Source organism: Paramacrobiotus metropolitanus, unplaced genomic scaffold (genome assembly GCF_019649055.1).
Source record: "Paramacrobiotus metropolitanus isolate TYO unplaced genomic scaffold, Prichtersi_v1.0 Parri_scaffold0000184, whole genome shotgun sequence".
Classification (NCBI taxonomy): domain Eukaryota; kingdom Metazoa; phylum Tardigrada; class Eutardigrada; order Parachela; family Macrobiotidae; genus Paramacrobiotus; species Paramacrobiotus metropolitanus.
This window is the reverse complement of record NW_026570404.1, coordinates 115,001-120,000: the sequence shown is the minus strand read 5'-3', so window position 1 is coordinate 120,000 and position 5,000 is coordinate 115,001. Positions and strand designations below refer to the sequence as shown.

At 48.7% G+C, this 5,000-nt stretch overlaps 2 non-coding genes across 2 annotated transcripts in view; both read left to right on the top strand.

The window, feature by feature from the left end:
- Window positions 1-2,548: 2,548 nt before the first annotated feature.
- LOC129600595 (small subunit ribosomal RNA) lies at window positions 2,549-4,346 on the top strand. Its single transcript, XR_008692094.1, has one exon. It is a non-coding gene; the product is annotated as a small subunit ribosomal RNA (ribosomal RNA).
- A 558-nt stretch (window positions 4,347-4,904) lies between these two features.
- The window catches only part of LOC129600584 (5.8S ribosomal RNA), a 151-nt gene continuing 55 nt past the window's right edge, over window positions 4,905-5,000 (top strand). Inside the window, exon 1 of the ribosomal RNA XR_008692083.1 lies at window positions 4,905-5,000. This exon is cut by the window's right edge and continues 55 nt beyond it. This is a non-coding gene — a ribosomal RNA (5.8S ribosomal RNA).

The following is a 5,000-nucleotide window of genomic DNA, read 5'->3' as shown; positions in this document are numbered from 1 at the left end:
GTTAATATTATTACTTTATGTTTTTTCATCGTTGCTCATCCGAGCATTTTGGCTAATAATATTTCTTATGTTTTCATCGTTGCTCATCCGAGCATTTTTTGCCCACTATGACAACTTTCATCGTTGCTCATCGGAGCATTTTCGTTCGTTTCGGCTATGACAAACTTTCATCGTTGCTCATCGGAGCATTTTCGTTCGTTTCGGCTATGACAAACTTTCATCGTTGCTCATCGGAGCATTTTGCCCATTTTGGCTATGACAAAGTTTCATCGTTGCTCATCGGAGCATTTTCGTTCGTTTCGGCTATGACAAAGTTTCATCGTTGCTCATCGGAGCATTTTCGTTCGTTTCGGCTATGACAAACTTTCATCGTTGCTCATCGGAGCATTTTGCCCGTTTCGGCTATGACAAATTTTCATCGTTGCTCATCGGAGCATTTTCGTTCGTTTCGGCTATGACAAACTTTCATCGTTGCTCATCGGAGCATTTTCGTTCGTTTCGGCTATGACAAACTTTCATCGTTGCTCATCGGAGCATTTTGCCCATTTGGCTATGACAAAGTTTCATCGTTGCTCATCGGAGCATTTTCGTTCGTTTCGGCTATGACAAAGTTTCATCGTTGCTCATCGGAGCATTTTCGTTCGTTTCGGCTATGACAAACTTTCATCGTTGCTCATCGGAGCATTTTCGCACCAAAGCGAACATGAAAATTTCACCAGATACGGCCCGGCAGTGGACTGGTGTATCCATCTACGCTAAGTATTTGACCGAGGCGAAGATGAAAATTTCACCGGATAGGGCCCGGCAGTGGACTGGTGTATCAATCTAAGCTAAGTATTTGACCGAGGCGAAGATAAAATTTCACCGGATAGGGCCCGTCAGTGGACTGGTGCATCAATCTACGCTAAGTATTTGACCGAGGCGAAGATGAAAATTTCACCGGATAGGGCCCGTCAGTGGACTGGTGCATCAATCTACGCTAAGTATTTGACCGAGGCGAAGATGAAAATTTCACCGGATAGGGCCCGTCAGTGGACTGGTGCATCAGTCTACGCTAAGTATTTGACCGAGGCGAAGATGAAAATTTCACCGGATAGGGCCCGGCAGTGGACTGGTGCATCAGTCTACGCTAAGTATTTGACCGAGGCGAAGATGAAAATTTCACCGGATAGGGCCCGGCAGTGGACTGGTGTATCAGTCTACGCTAAGTATTTGACCGAGGCGAAGATGAAAATTTCACCGGATAGGGCCCGTCAGTGGACTGGTGCATCAATCTACGCTAAGTATTTGACCGAGGCGAAGATGAAAATTTCACCGGATAGGGCCCGGCAGTGGACTGGTGCATCAGTCTACGCTAAGTATTTGACCGAGGCGAAGATGAAAATTTCACCGGATAGGGCCCGGCAGTGGACTGGTGCATCAGTCTACGCTAAGTATTTGACCGAGGCGAAGATGAAAATTTCACCGGATAGGGCCCGGCAGTGGACTGGTGTATCAATCTAAGCTAAGTATTTGACCGAGGCGAAGATGAAAATTTCACCGGATAGGGCCCGTCAGTGGACTGGTGCATCAATCTACGCTAAGTATTTGACCGAGGCGAAGATGAAAATTTCACCGGATAGGGCCCGTCAGTGGACTGGTGCATCAATCTACGCTAAGTATTTGACCGAGGCGAAGATGAAAATTTCACCGGATGGGGCTTCTCTAGTGAAATTAAATATTTTGCCATAGCCAAAATGACGGCTAATGTATTTTGGCCATGAAAATTTCATTTTGGCTATGACAAATTTCTGGCTGTTAACATTGGCATCGACGCTTATATTGAGATGGCTGACTGCGAAGTGGCTAGCGAGGTATGCGACGTGAATATAGTTGCACTGCTCGGTTCTAGCTAAGGCTTAAATTGCTCAGTAGCCGGTTGTTGCTCCCGCTTGCAATGTAGCTTCGGAAGCGGAAATTGATCGGCGAAGTGCATTTATGTCTGTATTTCGTAGTGGGGCGTCCAATTTGTTAATTCAGACGTTGCTGGTTGGTTGGTACAGCGAAGAAGCCGCCAAATATCAGCGAAATGGTGAGAACGACACGATCGTTCGAAGTGGTGTACGCAAATTCCGCTGATATCGGAAGTACAACAAACTGGTTAAAACCAGAATACGATCAGAACTTCTGATCGGAACAGAAATGAACGCAGTTTAGCTGTGGTTCGGGATTGCTTGTAGCGTGCAAGCAAAAATCCTGATAATTCGTGCTCGTCGGTCAGGTTAAAAGCTGTATCGATCGCTTGCAGGAGTAAAATCGCGAGCCGACTGTGCCGCTGTGCCGGAAGGTGAGCATCAAACCGCTAAATCGGTGTGGCCTGGCTAGCGCGTGATGCTGGTGTCTAGAAAGCTCCGATGGTTTGTTCGAACTCCGACTGCGTCGAAGCTAAGAGCGCTTTGCGTTCACCTGCCGATGTTGTACGTGGACAGACAAAATTTACCGATTGCTAAGCGCTGTGTAGCGTGCACTGCGAGCATCGGGGTTTGTCGAATAATTGTCCAATGATTGCTACCTGGTTGATCCTGCCAGTAGTCATATGCTTGTCTCAAAGATTAAGCCATGCATGTCTCAGTACTTGCTATAACAAGGCGAAACCGCGAATGGCTCATTAAATCAGTTATGGTTCACTAGATCGTACCGTTTACACGGATAACTGTGGTAATTCTAGAGCTAATACGTGCAACCAGCTCGTTTCCTTGTGAAGCGAGCGCAGTTATTAGAACAAGACCAATCCGGCCTTCGGGTCGGTAACTTGTGACTCTGAATAACCGAAGCAGAGCGCATGGTCTCGTACCGGCGCCAGATCTTTCAAGTGTCTGACTTATCAGCTTGTTGTTAGGTTACGTTCCTAACAAGGCTATTACGGGTGACGGGGTATCAGGGTCCGATACCGGAGAGGAGCCTGAGAAACGGCTACCACATCCAAGGAAGGCAGCAGGCGCGCAAATTACCCACTCCCAGCACGGGGAGGTAGTGACGAAAATAACGATGCGAGGGCTTTATGCCTCTCGCAATCGGAATAGGTACACTAAATCCTTTAACGAGGATCTATTGGAGGCAAGTCTGGTGCCAGCAGCCGCGGTAATTCCAGCTCCAATAGCGTATATTAAAGTTGCTGCGGTTAAAAGCTCGTAGTTGAATCTGGGCAGTTGGACGGACGGTGCGCTTCACAGCGCTACTATCTGTTCGGCGCCACAAATACAACCATGTCTTGCATGCCCTTCACTGGGTGTGCTTGGGCGACCGGAACGTTTACTTTGAAAAATTAGAGTGCTCAAAGCAGGCGTACGGCCTACATAATGGTGCATGGAATAATGGAATAGGACCTCGGTTCTATTTTGTTGGTTTTCGGAACTCGAGGTAATGATTAATAGGAACAGACGGGGGCATTCGTATTGCGGCGTTAGAGGTGAAATTCTTGGATCGTCGCAAGACGAACTACTGCGAAGGCATTTGCCAGAATGTTTTCATTAATCAAGAACGAAAGTTAGAGGTTCGAAGGCGATCAGATACCGCCCTAGTTCTAACCATAAACGATGCCAACCAGCGATCCGTCGGTGTTTTTGATGACTCGACGGGCAGCTTCCGAAACCAAAGTGCTTAGGTTCCGGGGAAGTATGGTTGCAAAGCTGAAACTTAAAGGAATTGACGGAAGGGCACCACCAGGAGTGGAGCCTGCGGCTTAATTTGACTCAACACGGGAAAACTTACCCGGCCCGGACACTGTAAGGATTGACAGATTGAGCTCTTTCTTGATTCGGTGGGTGGTGGTGCATGGCCGTTCTTAGTTGGTGGAGCGATTTGTCTGGTTAATTCCGATAACGAACGAGACTCTAGCCTGCTAAATAGCCAACTGATCCGCAGCGTCAGTTGCTACAAAAGCTTCTTAGAGGGACAGGCGGCGTTTAGTCGCACGAGATTGAGCAATAACAGGTCTGTGATGCCCTTAGATGTCCGGGGCCGCACGCGCTACACTGAAGGAGCAACGTGCTTAATCACCTTGGCCGGAAGGCCTGGGAATCCGATTAAACCCCTTCGTGATTGGGATTGAGCTTTGTAATTATCGCTCATGAACGAGGAATTCCCAGTAAGCGCGAGTCATAAGCTCGCGTTGATTACGTCCCTGCCCTTTGTACACACCGCCCGTCGCTACTACCGATTGAATGATTTAGTGAGGTCTTCGGACTGGCCATCGAGGCTGTCGCAAGGCGGCTTCGGCTGGTTGGAAAGACGACCAAACTGGCTCATTTAGAGGAAGTAAAAGTCGTAACAAGGTTTCCGTAGGTGAACCTGCGGAAGGATCATTAACGTGACATCGAGCGATGTGTGCAAGCATGCGCTGCGCTCGTACACGATGAGCGCTTCGGCGCTTACTCAAAGTCGAGTCTATACGAACGGTGACTCGCCTACCGCTACTTCTGGAGCGCTTGGTTGATCGATTGCAGCGTGCGTCGTCAACTGCCAGGGTACGGTAGTGATTTGAAAACTTGGTGCACCGCATCGCGTTGACTCTTCTGTCTAAGCGTGAACGGAAAGTTGAAGTGAGGCGGTTGTGCCACGGGGTACCTACCGTTCTACAAGACGATGCTCTGCAGTCGCTGCAAAATCACGCGAGACTGCAGGAGGCATTCGCCGTAGGATGAGGACCAGTAGCGTCCGAGGTTATAAAGCAGCTGCAACGAGCGTCGTTGCCGACTATTCTGGCGACCACGCATCGGTCGTTGGCTATAGTTCGTAATGGCCGCCCCGCTGCATTTCTTCGGAAATGCGTTATTCGTTCAAGGTATTCTACTAAGAGGTTCTATGCGAGGCTGCTCGTCAGCAAGACAGCGCTGAGCGTAAACCGAAATACAAACCGATTGAATCACTCTGTGCGGTGGATCATTCGGCTCGTGGGTCGATGAAGAACGCAGCAAAATGCGAGACGCGACGTGAATTGCAGGACTTTGTGAACGTCGGAT